The sequence below is a fragment of the Bactrocera neohumeralis genome, chromosome 5, assembly GCF_024586455.1.
Source record: "Bactrocera neohumeralis isolate Rockhampton chromosome 5, APGP_CSIRO_Bneo_wtdbg2-racon-allhic-juicebox.fasta_v2, whole genome shotgun sequence".
Lineage (NCBI taxonomy): Eukaryota > Metazoa > Arthropoda > Insecta > Diptera > Tephritidae > Bactrocera > Bactrocera neohumeralis.
The window spans coordinates 53782921-53797188 of record NC_065922.1 but is presented as its reverse complement, the minus strand read 5'-3'; the positions used below and the strand labels follow the sequence as shown (position 1 = coordinate 53797188).

The following is a 14268-nucleotide window of genomic DNA, read 5'->3' as shown; positions in this document are numbered from 1 at the left end:
TCTCTATTACCCTCAATAAATCTTCATTTTCAGAACTGGGCGAATCCCAAATACGACAATTAAAATTATGGGCGTAAACTGTAAGCCAAAAGTGCCGTCCTTGCTGAAGTTATTTGGTATTTTCCTGCTGTTAAAATACTGTTCCATATAAGTATACTACTTTAATGACAGTTTAGGTTAGGTTAGGTTAATCTGGTAGACCAATAAGCCACGCATAGACCAGTTTAGTCCATTGCTATACCAGGCGGAGTTCACTTCTTAAGTCCAAGAGGAGTAGTCATCGTTTAGGATGGCCGCGCTTGCCACGAATTGTAACAGACTCTGCGGCCAATACCTCAAATATATCATACTGTGGAACCCCAGATGCTTACAACATAGTCTTTGTTTCGCTGGTGCCCTGCTCTAGATATTTCCTGCAGTCTTCTCGATCTGTCAGTGCCATCCTGCGAGCGTATGTAGCTAAGTATACAGAATATAAATGTCAAACATATATGTCAACTTTGGCAGCTAGTTAGACAGTTAACCCTGTGGGAAGGTCTACACTTTTAAGAAATTCAGCACAAAGTAGTTTAGTCATTATATCTTATGTTTATTTTTTCATATAAGTATACTCTGTGAAACAAAACCTGTTTCCAAGTGCACACTTGTCACTTGCCAATCTTCATCTAAAGTTATCATAATACCCACACCACTTGATACATTAGGCATGTACTACCAGCTGTTGCCATAACGAAGCAGAAGCCATCAGTGTAAAGCAGACATATTAACGAGTTAATAACCTTTTAAAAGTACGCTGGTGAAGGTTAAATGGTGTATGGTCATTACAGCGTTATTATCGATAACTAAAAAGTGCGAATTGCAGTTTATTTCGTTATTGCGGGAAACTGCTTCGAAAAGCAAGACAACGCCAATCGCCACTCATTGCAATAATGGATGCTTTGAACTTAACTCAGCATGCATTCAAGTAGTGAAGTCTTGCGCTGCAATAAAACTTTATAAGTGCTTTATCATATGCTTGCCCCATAACGTGTTGCATTAGCCGGGACTCTTATGTTTATGTCACGTGTAGTGCGGGAGTGAATAGTTTCACGGGAGGTCAATCGTTAAATCTCTTTTAATGATCGCCAATTGATATTAACAAAGCATTGTGTTCATCAATCGATGATTCAGTTGTGAAAGTTAATAACCGATTACAAGATTATTAACAAACTTACATTTGTGGTAAGGACGATTTTTTCTCTAAAAATATATTCAATTATGAATACTGCAAGTGTGGTTGTGAACAACATATACCTATGTATTTCCTTAATGTGAAAGGTATTTGTCAATTTGGTCGCACTTTGTAAGCCGATCTTTTCAGATTTGTTAAACGACGTATCCTTTTTTTATTTTATAAGGCCTCTGGAATGAGCGATTTGGAAAAAATTATTTATTTGAGAACCACCAAGTCATAATATAAACGTATACAAGTTTTCCATTTAGAAAGAGGATCTTCTTAAGGGGTTACAAGCTCCTATGAATATAAAAAGTTTTATTTTATTCTATGTATATCGAAGGCTTATATTTATTTATTTATTTATAAAAAAAGGAGCACTGGCTGCCATGACCTTCGGCTCGCTGGTGGATCTAAGGCTAGATGACTAAAATTAAGTTCTATTGTCCACGCTTTATATATTTAAAATCTACATAAAATCTATATACATGCTTAAGTAAAACAAAAACAAAGTTCTTATCTAAGCTGGGTAGGATGTCATATTAAATGTTTTAGACCGCATTTATCCAGGTATTTTGAAATTTTTGTAACGTTCTCGAGAGACGTAATTTTCAAAAGTGTTGTAGGTGTTTCGTTATCGAAGATAGTCCTCCTTGTTGCTGTGAAATGGTGGCATTCGTCGAGCAGGTGATGGACTGTTAGTGAAGCCCATGGGCAATGTTGGCAGTAAGGCGGACTGGACCGGTTGAATAAGTACGAATGTGTGGCTATTGTGTGCCCTAAACGTAGGCGGACAAATGATTTAACATATTATATATATTTGAAAATATTCTCCGAAAGCTTGAAATTGATCCGGCAAATAGCTTCGGAGATTCAACCGTAGATATTTTTGAGAATGGTCACGACCAAATATTTTCAATCAACATAACAGCAGATGTATCTTTCTAAAGTGCACTCAGCTCCAGACGCATCGTCAGCGATTTCGGTGGAATTGAAATGTTGTCCGAAAGTGTGTTGTTGCTCTTGTTCTTTTGTTGTTGGCTACTATGGTGTGTTAACTTGTACAACCTCACTAGCAGTAGCATCATGCTATTTTCATATTAAATTTGTTTAGTTGTCTGTTCACAGCGGGATCGTTGAAAATTGTAATTATATTAGGCTTTAAGAAAGTGACCTTAACCCAATTTCCATCAGGATGTGAACGAACAGGAATTCCCCTGTCTTAATGCATTTGGGCGCTAGCTCAATGGGCCTCACGAAAGCCTGTTTGTCCAGAAATGAACGGAAAAAATCCCCTGAACTGCAAGTCTTTAGCAAGGATCACGTCGTCACAATGAGAGTTGTCCTAACTGGACACTGTCCCGAAAGCACTAAAATAATGCAGTGAGGTAGATGAGATGAAAACATCTAGATGCGAACCAGGCGAATTGGTTGGGATATTAGCTATATAAATGCATGGCAGGCTCTGGGCGTTTTGTTGTTATGCGACGGTCGTTTTGATCCACATCCAGAAGTTCTGGGCATCACAACGGAGAGACGTCACTAGCTGCCCAAGTTGGATTCTTCAGCCTATTTACCTAACCCAGGTTTGGCAAAAAATTGGTCAAATAAATTTAGTAGACGATATTGGTATCGACTGAAAGGTATTTAAGGCATTTTTCATTTGCATAAAAGACTTCACCAGGGCTGAATACTAAAAACGGAAAATATCGATATTAAATAAGGTGTCACCAAACCGTTTTTTTCAGGAGGCTTTCAACTACCCAAAGAATGATAAATTTTATTGAAAAACGTCTACATCGAAGAGTGTATAAATAACACTGTAATATGTACTTAATAGTTAGTCCTGCTCGTACTGAAGTTAATTATATATGTACAGATAATTTGCAATTGTACGAGTTGTGTTTTACTGCTTAAAAAAAGTTTACTCTCAGATAAGTACATTTTAATAAATTTTTGTATTATCCACATAAATACAGAGTAATAATATAAGAAAACATATATTTGACACATTTATATACGCACATTGATTTACATTAGTTTAAATGCCACTTGTGTGGTGAATGCATAATTTATATACAACTTTATTGTGTTGTTGATAAATTTAAATTTAATCTGTGAAATTAGTCATGCAATTTATTTAGCCATCGATTATGAAATTATGCAAATTGTGCATTTTTTTTGTTCTGACATGTTGAGTACATTTGTTACATTACAATGATTGTACACATAAATAATTGGTTTTGTGTGTTAAATTGAATTAAGTACTGAAAGAATGGAATTAAAATTAAATTGATGAAGAATTAACTATTCATTATGTGAATGAAATAGTTACGTTTGCATTCAAATAAAACTATGGTTGAGCCTAAAATGTACAATAAATACACAATGTTTGCAGATTTCCAATAAAGGATGTAACTTTAACTTTCAGTCTCTTTGAAATCCCTGGAAACTATTTAGATCAGTAAGTCGTCATAGTCCACTCTTTGAAGCGTCTTCATAACTGCAAGAGATTAGAGTATAGAGAGTAGATGTCTGACGACGCACCTATGCATTTAGCAGGTTCATTATGAATCCGCCGGGACTAAAATCCACTCACTCTATTATGACCTCTCTGAACCAACCCGTGCAACTGATGAAATTCATCAATAAGCTAAGTTTTATCTTTTTGTCTGTGCAATCTCTGAAGCATCGTCAAGAAACCCTCGTTCGATAGTTGCAATTATTTTCTTATATCTCGCCTTGCATTCGCATAGAAGATGTTTTATAATCTCGTCTTCGTGTACTTCTTAACAGCTTCTACAATAGTTCTCAGTATGCTAAGAATATTCGTGGTATTGGGTAGAAACCTCAACTTAGTAACTAAGTATCTTTCTCTAATTATGTGGGACTGATAGAAGCATTCCCTCAGTGTAAGAGCTGATTTCGCTGCCAGCTGCTTACAGAACATGTCTGCTGGCAGTAAGTGTAAAATGACGCTAAATGCTTGACTTTGGCGTTGTGCTATGAGCTTCACTGATGCATATACCACATGCTACAAATACAACGCATGTCATAATTGTCCTTACAACTGCTGTGTGAGCAAATGAGCAATTGGAGGCGTTAGTCCCCATTTAGGCTCCACCATCCCTATACAGGTATTAAGTGCTGTAGCTACTTTCTCAGTCCAAGTAGCTTGCCTTATCTCCTATTGTTAACCTGGTACCATTTGTTAATGGTGGTATAACTTTTGTAGTTCTATGTTTCCTAGTGAACAATACTAAAAGCGGAGCCATTCAGTCGGATTAGCTTGAGTTGGAAGTAATCGATTTAGCAAACTTGTTTTGGATACAGAATTTTTTTTTCATACACGAGGGAACCCAACTTTAAGGGGTTTAGAATCACAATAGGCTTCTTCCTTCTCGGGACTCAGCCTTTATATATTTTAAATCGATGTCTTGATTTTAACAAATTGAAGGTTTACAAAGTTGACTGCTTTTATGATAGAATGTAACACACTTAACATTATTATTAAAAAAATAGTTCTGTGTTAGGTTAGAAACTTGTTGCGAAACTAGATACTTCCGTGGTTATCTGCACTACGCATTGCTGCAATATTCACTTTTTTGCTCACCTTCAATCAAAGCGGAAATACTGGCAAAAATACGCAAAAAATTTGTCTAATCAGTTAAAAATAAATATATTTTATTGTCATAATAAAACAAAAACAGCACAATAATAATTTATCACCATTTTCTTATCGCCCAGTTCACTCATAAGAAAGAAACATTTGTCTTCAAGTGATTGTGCAATTATACCAAAAGCGTTGATGCAAGAAAACAGCAATCTCTATAAGAAGCCTATACTCAAAGTTCTTGCTTGCCGCTTTACACTGTCTGAACTCGCCTTTGTAATTGGTGTTGGCAGCCAATAAAAAACAATTAACGTCGATGAGGCTTTCATAAAGGTTCTCATTTAATTTTAGCACAGCCCATCATACCTGAAGAGCGACTCGTCCACTCGTCCTCACCACTGGCCGAGGCGTAAATAGATATGTATCAACACGTTTACTCAAAAGACTTCGAACCAGCTTCGAGCTAAGTGCTTCGAGCCACTGAGGTCCTTTTATTCATCGAACAATGCCAACGGTGGAGGGGGAGAGATAATGCCGGAGATACCTTGAAAGCGCCAGCCAAATACGTGAGCATGAAAACGCGGCAAAAACTACACGTTGGCAGCGAATGTAATTAATTTTATTCCTATCTTATAAATGCAATAAACAAACAGTCGCCGGAGATGACAGCCAACAACGACGCGGTGGTGCTTCTGGCGCTGGCGGTTGGTGACGGTGCAGCAGGATGTGACAGCTGCAGTCATTGGTAAATTGGCAATGGCAGGTGCGCGATAACCCGCTTTGTGGTGGCAATGATGAGCGACATAAATGAAAAGTAATGAACTTATTTATTTTCACACACATATAGGCTCTTGACTGGCTGTGTGCGGCTGTGTATATATATGTGTGTGTAGCAATGCCCCAGTGACAGATTGTCGACTAAGGAAATCGAGTAAATGGATATGTTGGCAACTTCTGGGAAATAATTTGCATAAAATGGCTGATTTCATAATAAAAACAGAAAAAGGTGTTAATGTAAGGAATGAAATTAAGTTGTGAACACGCCACTGAAAAGAGCGTAATTTTTCTAGTCATACCAATAAATCATGATTTCTTTAAAGGACCTAATAGTAAACAATGTAAATTTTAGTAATAAGTTAGACAAGTGCTTAGTATTATCACAATGTTTCTTAGAGGACTGCGAACTCAAAGCCTGTATAACAGCTTTACTATCGGAGTACCCACTCCCTAAAAGAAGCCACACTTCGGAGAGATGCATCTGCTGCTGTCTTGATTGATAATATTTGGGGGTAACTATTTACAAAAATATCCTCGGAAACTATTTGCTGGATCAACTTCAAGCTTTTGGAGAATATTTTCAAATATGTGATCATTCTATCTTTTCGTCTTCGTCTTTGGCAATAGATGTCGTTACAGTCGTATACCTCCAGTGCTACCAATCACATTGTGTCATACCATGTGCTTGTAGTGTTGGAAAGGTGAGATTTTAAGCTTCATTTAACCGAAAAAAATTAAATTCGATGTTGAAAAAAAGTTAGAGCTGTTAAAAAATAAGTGAAAATCATGCAGAAACTCGCTATATTTTGAATTTTGAATGAAATTTGTGAAGCCTACGGTTGTTGTCAATGGTTCGCTCGCTTCTGTTCTGGAAATTTCGATGTGAAAGATGCACCTCGCTCTGGTCGATCTATCGTACAAAAAGTCGATGAAATTATGGAAAAGATTGACCAGGACCGTCGCATAAGCAGGAACTTAACATTCATCATCAAACGGCTTTGAACCATTTAAAAAAGGCTGGCAACAAAAAGATGTTCGATATTTGGGTACCACATGAATGGTCTGTGAAAAATTTAATAGACCGAATTAACACATCTGCGATTCTTTGCTGAAACGAATTGAAATCGAATCATTTCTGAAGCGAATGGTAACAGGTGACGAAAAGTGGATCAAATACAACAACAATGTGTGAAAAAGATCATAGTCCAAGCGTGGTGAAGCTCAAAAAATAGTCGCAAAGCCAGAATTGACGCCTCGAAAGGTTATGCTGAGTGTTTGCTGGGATTCGAAAGGAATCAGCCAGTATGAGCTGCTCCAGCCACTTCCAACGATAGGTTCTACATTTTACTGTCAAAAACTGATAAGATTGAAGCAAGCAATCGAAAAAAATGGCCGGAACTGATCAACAGAAAGGACCTCGTATTACATCAGGACAACGCTAGTCCATCACATCTTTGATGACTCGGCAAAAACTGGGGAACTTGGCTTCGAAGTTTTGATGCATCCACCATATAGCCCTGACTTCGCACCATCGGACTGTCATTTCTATCGGTCAATGCAGAACTCTCTTAATGGAGTAAAGTTGGCTTCGGGAGAAGTCTGTGAAAATTACTTGTCGCAATTTTTCGCCGAGAATTCAGAAAAGTTTTACACTGATGGAATAATGTCTCTAGCGGAAAAATAGCAAAAAGTGGTCGACCAAAAGGTACATATTTGGTTCGTTAAAGTTCTTTATAAATATAAAAAAAAAAATAAGTTGAAGTTTTATTAGAAATACGCAAAGTCTCTTTCGAGTACTCAATATTACTGTGTTATTTAAAGGTCTTTCTTCAATTAATTTTATTATTTTCTGGGTAGTTGAAAGACTGTTTTATAAAGCCGTAAATCATATCCTGTTGCTATTTTCCTAAGAGATACTATTGCTTAGCTCTCCTCTGAAGTTACTTTTTAAGTCCGGTACTCCTTTTACCTTCTTACCTTCCCAATTTAGCAATGCCGAAGTAATATTCCAAATAAAAGCTTCGTGTGACATTTAGAGACTAGTGTTAGCTTAACTTAATAAATTTTATTAAGTTCATTTTTCTAGGCAAATACGATGCTGACTTAATCCATGGCACCGGCACTCAAATAGTCAATGCTTTTCCGCCTGGAATATTTGAAATTATGCAATATTAAATACTAATATATTTCTATAGAAATTTATTTGCTCGCAGATAACCTTCACAATTGAAATTATTAATGAGTTTGCAACTTTAGGAAGTTAGGCGAAATGTCTCATCTGCGCGATAAATATTTTGCATCCGTCAAGGCAACGACATTTCCTCCACCGCTCTTAATGAAGCCAGCCGCCCCATTTGGTGCTCGTGATCCCAATCCTCCCCTCCACCTTTTCTGAATTATCCCAAATAGCTTAAATTTACAACACACAAATTCCCCAGCTGCGAAGATGTGCGAAACGATTTTATTGGTGATTCGGTTGTAAAGATTTTCGCTCGTCGCTTGGCAATCGGCGGATGGCGTTGAAATTAAGCGTAATAATGGGAAAAGTAATTAAACTGACTGCTGATAATGTGGCGTAATTTCGTGCGAAGCAATGAAATAAATGAGTTAAGTATTAATTTGACTTGGCTGCTGCTCTGTGCTGCCAGTGTGAATGCGAGCAGGCGGAAATGATAAATGTGTGCCTGAGTATAGGCTACGAAATCGTCTGCGTTTGCCGATAACAGCTCGATAAGGTGCTCAAACAAAAAGTTTGAATAGATATAAATAATTAATTTGCTGTCAAGTTAGCTAGCATTAGCAGAGAATGAATTTGCCAGAGCTTAAACTAAATGAAATGCCAACAATTTTATTTAGAAATTTTTGTTGACCTAAATTGGAAATGTGATTGTGACGCATATGAAGCGATGAAAGGATAACGAAGGTTATTGCAAAGCTTTATGTGTATTGTGACAAATACAAAATGCAAATATATCTTGTGGATCAGAAGTTGAAGGCGCAGCATATGGAAGCTTAAAGGAAAAGGGGTCACAACAAAAAGGCGCATTTTGTTTACAATTGGACATGTCCAGTTGAATAACAATCGTAAAAGTTCTAATTGGATTAGGCGACCACAAGCAAATACGCAGATAAAGCAGAAAAAAGTCGACGGCACATGTATTTCGTAGCCGCAAACCTTTTTTCTACACCTGTGTGTGCATGTTTGTGCATTACGGGTGTCCTAATTTGAATTGAAGACTTAGACAAGTTTTTTGAAATTAATTCTACTTTTAAAAAGACCGATATGTTGGAATTATGGATTTCTCGGATCTATACTAAAAAGTTAAAATTAAATAAGTATTATCTTCAAAAATATTCTAAAATTTCGAAATGGTATCTTAGCTGGCTCTGACGAACGCAATTAAGCCGAGCATAATGTATTTTGTTGCAGTACAGACTAGAACTGAAAACTATCACTACCAATGATCTAACTTTGGTTTTGCGTTACTCACATTATAAATACAAACCTTAAAGAGGCGATTAAATTGCACTCACAAGTTACTGATCACGAAGCCATTCACTGATGTCCAAAGTGATTTCAACGTAAATTCTCTGATCGTACAAATCGAACTAATCTCAGAGTCTCTACCTTTATCTAATGTTGAACTTATTCCCATTTTAATGAATATGAAATATCTGACGGGGGTAAAAAATCAATAATTGTGCATGCTATTGGAAAGCTCCCAGTATTATTCTCAATTCCGAGAACGGTGGTAATTTAAATCATGTAACGAGTAATTTAAAATAACCAAGAAATCTATACATACTGTTACCATTGTGTCGCCATAGAGCCAGTCGTAAAAGCTTTTCCTTCACAGGTGCAATTCTTTTAGTAACTATGTTTTCATTTTGTATGGAAGCTATATGCTATAGCAATCCGATCTGAACAATTTTTTTGGAGATTAGATAACAATATTACCTTAAGCAGTAATCCATGTCAAATTTCGTGAAGATACCACGTCAAATGCGAAAGTTTTCCATACAAGCCCTTGATTCCGATCATTCAGTTTGTATGGCAACTATATGCTATAGTAATCGTATAGTACGCCGGTCTGAACAATTTCTTCGTATATTCCATTATTATCTTAGAAAATAATCTATACCAATTTTCGTGAAGATACATTGTCAAATGTGAAAGTTTTACATACAAGAACTTGATTCCGATCGTTGCCGATATCGGCAGTTCCGACAAATGAGCAGTTTTTTGAAGAGAAAACGACGTTGGCAAAATTTCAAAACGATATCTTAAAGACTGAGGGACTAGTTCGTATATATACAGACGGACAGACAGACAGACGGACATGGCTAAATCGACTCATATATATATATATACTTTATAGGGTCTCCGACGCTTAATTTTGGATGTTACAAACTTCGTGACAAACTTAATATACCCTGTTCAGGGTATAAAAATGTATTTTTCTGAGTTGGTAGGACTGTCTTTAATTATTATGTCCAAAATAGACGGGATTTGTCAACCAGTTTGTTTCCAGCGGCTGCTGGAAGTCGGTACTCCTCAGTGCGTCGAAGAAAGATGTTGTCTCAAAATTTGCATTTCTAATCAAATTTGTGTGAACAATCGCTGCGAATGTTGGAAAAGGCTTACGGTAATTCCGGCCGAGAGATCGTTGAAGACATGCCTCGTTTTGGACGGCCTTCGACATCTTCAACTGATGAAAATATTAAAAAGTGAAGAATTTGGTGTTTGAAAATCGTCAGACAGGTGTTAGAGAGATGGTAAGAGAGCTCGACAGCTCTCGTGAGTCAATTCGAAGAATTTAGTGGATATTTTGGGTATAAAACGCGTTCTTGTTTGACTCGTCCCGATAAATCTGAATTTTTTCAAAAATAGTACCGTAAAAAGGTCTCTTTGAACATGCTTGATCGTACAAATTCCGATACCGACATGGGTTTGCCATGCGAACAAGTAAAAAATCATCGGAATGGAACCCTTTTTAAGTCGTTCGAAGATATACATAAAACCAAATTCGCTGAAGGAGCTAAGGCCATCCCAAAAAGTGCTTATGAAAAATGTTTCGAGGACTGGAAAAATCTTTGGCATAAGTGCATAACATCTGATGGGGATTACTTTGAAAGAGACAAAATAAATATTGACGAATAATTAAATATTTTACGATTTCTTACAATTGCCGAGTACTCTTTTGTCACATTGTACGTCAAGTATTTTTCAGAAACTGAATAATTACCCTACTACGTATGCAAAATGGGAAGAGCATAAAAATAGTTTCATATAACTGAAAGAGAAAACAAATATTTCCTAAATGAAATTTCTTCCGAATTCTCTCCCGAGTTAGTACATATATAGGAGCTTTTCGGGGTATGAAGGAAATGTAAATGACTCTATAATATATATAAATATGTTATATATAAGTGGTCAGTGTGACTAACTGAAACGATTTTGTGATATCCCGACCTCTAATTGAACTGACTAAAATCAAGATAAAGATTTTCAAAAAAAGCTCCTTTTCCATTATTAAGCAATACTTGAAGGTTTATATAACATTTTTTGCTTTGAATACCAATCTATTGCCAGTTGCGTTTTCAGATTTAGTTTCACATATAATTTCTACAAGCGGCTGAAGGCCTTGTAGCCAGTGCTGCGTTTATGTATTTATATAATAAAATTCTTTTTGTTATATGAATTATTTCTTGTTCGAGTATTGTTAGAGCTTACAATAAATTAGAGTGATAGAAATTTTTCAGACATTAATAATTTCTGGAAATATATGTACATATGTATGATTTATACTGGCTGTAGACTGTTTGAGTAAGAAACTAAAATATATAGTCTTTCAGATGTTAGCATATAATTTATAAGACTTCACCACTCTTTAGTTTTTAGTATAAACAAGTAGTCAACGTCAATTACAACAATTTATATTGCGCTTTTTACGTTCTCTTCATTCGTTGCTTCTGTTTTCTTGTCGTACATCTGTACATTCAATTTAAGTTTATTGCCAACTTTTTTATTATTTTTTATTTGCGCTGTCGGCCACAGTTGTTTAATTGTACGCACAAGTCTGCCAGTCTGTCTGCCCCGTTTTATCTGTTCATCTGTTAGACATTTGACCGGTCGCATGTCCTTCGATTGCTCAACTGGTGGGGAAAGCCAGTCGTCGGTATAAAAGCTTAGACATTTTTTCAGCAAGAATATTCATTCATTGGTGTCGAGGTACATTTTTGCATGTTTTGTTAAACCTTTTCACATCAGTATGCCCTTTATGTTTTCAAATCAGAGAGTGTTCATTTGAATACGCACCCATACATACAAACACACATAGAACAAAACATAACATTTAAGAAAGACTGATAGTTTGCCAGATTATACTTTGCCTTTGATTCAATCGTTTTTTTCGTACTTTTTGTTCTGTCGCCACATTAGCGCCCTTTCAGGCAGTGAGTCAGTAACACACTGATTACTGAAAAGGTCCATAATGTTGCACCCATTAAGCGGCAGATATGAATTAAAGTATACATATACTAAGGGGCATTCTAATTTGCATTTTATGCATAGTTAACAAACTGGAAGATATAAAAAGGTAGACTTTTCATTTGCATTTTTGAAGACCCACGCTCAACGGATTAAATTTTGATTTAAAAGGGTTTTATCTTCAAAGGGGTTCTAGAGTAAAGTTGATGTGGTATACTGTTATACTAGCGACGAATATTTTAATGATATCACACCAATGATCGGGTTTAACAAATTTACGAATACTTTGCTATAAAGAAGAATTATATTCAGTCATGTCATAAATTCTGTTAAAAAGTTTACAATGCATACCACGAGGACAAATTCGAAAAAAGTGCCGTTATTTTTTATTATACCATATACGCAATGTTTACTCGTATATAATAAACTGTTTATTAACGATAGCGTGAGGAGATAAAGCAAGTCGTATTGCGATTTGAAAAAGCGCAAATGAAATCTATGAGCTTCTCAAAAAACTTAATACTTTCAGAGAAGGAAATACTCCGCTCACTCGCCGCTTTATTGATCGATCTTCTTGAAATTTGTTCTTCAAACGTCTACAATCGATAAAAAAAGAATAGTTGTAATCCTCGGGTATTTCGAACCAATTCAACCATAACAAGTAAGGAAGCGCTAAGTTCGGGAACAACCGAACATTTCATACTCGTGCAACTTGCAAGGATTAAAGCCAGGATAATACCTTCAGCTAAATAAGTTAGTTGTATGTGGTGTAAGGCGAGTTTTCATACGATTTTAAGGGGTTACATGGGTTTCCTCGGGTAAAATACAGCCTTTCTTCAACAATTTTTTTCTCACAAAAAATTAAATAGTTATTCGAATTTTTTATTGTTACAAACATACACTATTAGCAAAGAAACTATGAAATTAAAAAAAAAATTATACTCGGGCATTGTGACGCCATTACCAGTAACCCCTCGGAAAAAGATGCACCCGCAGTGGCAGGATAACTCCTTACACGATCAACTAAAGTGAAAAAAATTCGTGTTTTAGTAAAAACCTTAACTTAGAACGTGGACGAAGGAAAAAAAACTGAAAATTGGATTTTTGGGAGACATTTTTACAAAAAAATTAAAATTTCAGAGAAAATTTCGTGAAATTTTTTTCAAGTAGTATAAAGACTGCGCACTTATCCTAACTAGCCTCGAGCGCAAAAGTTCACAATACCGTATGTCCGAAACTGTTACTCAGATCACCTTTTTATGATTTAGGTCACCTTTCACAGGTGTTGTAGAATTTAATAAGACAATAAAAACAAGACAAAACGTTAACTTCGGCTGCACCGAAGCTAATATACCCTTCACAGGTGCATTTCTTTTAGTAACTATGTGTTCAGTTTGTATGGAAGCTATATGCTATAGTAATCCGATCTGAACAATTTCTTCCGATATTACGTTATTTCTATGAAGAATAACTCAAACCAAATTTCGTGAAGATACGTTGTCAAATGTGAAAGTTTTCCATACAAGAACTTGATTCCGATCGTTCAGTTTGTATGGCAGCTATATGTTATAGTGGTCTGGTATCGGCCGTTCCGACAAATGAGCAGCTTCTTGAAGAGAAATGATGTTTGCAAAATTTCAAAACGATATCTTAAAAACTGAGGGACTAGTTCGTATATATACCGACAGACAGACAGACGGACGGACAGACAGGCAGGCGGACATGGCTAAATCCACTCAGCTCAACATACTGATCATTTATATATCTACTTTATAGAGTCTCCGACGCTTCCTTCTGGGTGTTACAAACTTCGTGACAAACTTAATATACCCTGTTCAGGGTATTGAAACCCGTAAACCCATGTAACCTCTTAAGTCACCCAGAGGTTTGAAAATCTTTACATTATATATATGGGGGTTAAGGGAAGTATTGACCCGATTCAACCCATTTGTAGCACACATACGTACTGCTATCAGGAAAGGATTCTCTCCTTAATTCAATTTTATACCTCACATATTTACCGATGTTTTCGGTATAACGTCGACTATAGGCCCGGGGGTCCACTTATTCGGTACATAGGTGATTGAACAGTTGTGGTTTCATTTAGAGAATTTTTGATCATAAAGTGGCATACTTAATTGGCATTATTCGTGCAAAGTTTTATCCCGTTATATT

The 14268-nt window shown here is 36.2% G+C and overlaps 1 protein-coding gene across 4 annotated transcripts in view; it reads left to right on the top strand.

The window, feature by feature from the left end:
• LOC126758415 (uncharacterized) overlaps positions 1-14268 on the top strand; it is a 140841-nt gene that overhangs the window by 103034 nt on the left and 23539 nt on the right. The gene's annotated exons all lie outside the window — the stretch shown is intronic.